A 1,664-nucleotide genomic window follows, 5' to 3' on the forward strand; every position below is an offset into this window, starting at 1 on the left:
GCTCCGGGTCTTCCTGTGCCTCTGTCGCATTAATATTGAAAACTCTTCCGCGGCCTTGTCCATTCGTGTTCTCCTGGTTCGGGCAATTTCTAATAATGTGGCCCGGTTTTCCACATTTATAACAAACTACATTGGCATAACTTGCTCCGACACTACTTGCTCCGCCATTACTCGTTCCGACACCATTTGTTCCTTTCGTTCTATTAACCCCTGGTCCGTAGACCTCACACTTCGCCGCGCTATGACCATTTCTTTTACACTTGTTGCAAAATTTGGTGCAGAACCCCGAGTGATACTTTTCACACCTTTGGCATAGCTGCTTCTGATTATTGTTGTTGTTGCGGTTATTATTGTTGTTGGGATGATTGTTGTAGTTGCTGCTGTTGTTGTTGTTGTTGTTGTTGTTGGGCCGTTTGTTGTAGTTGCGATTGATGTTGCGATTGTTGGGATAATTGTTGCGATTATTGTTGTAATTATTGTTGTTGTATTGGTGATTCTTATCACCGTTTTTCTCCCACTTTCTTTTGACTTGCTTCACATTGGCCTCTTCAGCAGTCTGTTCTTTAATTCTTTCTTCAATCTGGTTCACTAGTTTGTGAGCCATTCTACATGCCTGTTGTATGGAGGCGGGCTCGTGTGAACTTATATCTTCTTGGATTCTTTCCGGTAATCCTTTCACAAACGCGTCGATCTTCTCTTCCTCATCTTCGAATGCTCCCGGACACAATAGGCACAATTCTGTGAATCGTCTTTCGTACGTGGTAATATCAAATCCTTGGGTTCGTAACCCTCTAAGTTCTGTCTTGAGCTTATTGACCTTAGTTCTGGGATGGTACTTCTCGTTCATCAAGTGCTTGAATGCTGACCACGGTAGTGCGTACGCATCGTCTTGTCCCACTTGCTCTAGATAGGTATTCCACCATGTTAACGCAGAACCTGTGAAGGTATGCGTAGCGTACTTCACTTTGTCCTCTTCAGTACACTTACTTATGGCAAACACTGATTCGACCTTCTCGGTCCACCGTTTCAATCCGATCGGTCCTTCGGTTCCATCAAATTCCAAAGGTTTGCAGGCAGTGAATTCTTTGTAGGTGCATCCTACACGATTTCCTGTACTGCTAGATCCAAGGTTATTGTTGGTATGTAGCGCAGCCTGTACTGCGGCTATGTTTGAAGCTAGAAAAGTACGGAATTCCTCTTCATTCATATTCACGGTGTGTCGAGTAGTCGGTGCCATTTCCTTCAAAATAGTCAAATGGAACAAGTTAATCATACAGAATATTAAGAGTAGTTAATAGTATTTCGTAGCATAATATGAACTCATTTATAAAAGCTTTTTCTTCATATTAGCGTTTTATAAGTTTAAATTCGGGTAGTACCTACCCGTTAAGTTCATACTTAGTAGCTAATATACAATTCAACTACTACAATTCTATATGAAAAACTGATTATAATAATATTTCGCGTTCAAACTTTTACACAATATTTTACAAACTTACAATACCGCTTATTTTACATATAGCATGAAATATAGCACACAATAAATTTGATACAAGATGGTTGTGAAGATAATTCTAGCTAGTACACAAGTCGTTCAGCAAAGGCAATAAAGACACGTAATTCATACGTCCAAAAACAAGTAATGCATTCTGGTTTTACTAGGA

This window comes from Rutidosis leptorrhynchoides, chromosome 11, assembly GCF_046630445.1.
Source record: "Rutidosis leptorrhynchoides isolate AG116_Rl617_1_P2 chromosome 11, CSIRO_AGI_Rlap_v1, whole genome shotgun sequence".
Taxonomy (NCBI): Eukaryota; Viridiplantae; Streptophyta; class Magnoliopsida; order Asterales; family Asteraceae; genus Rutidosis; species Rutidosis leptorrhynchoides.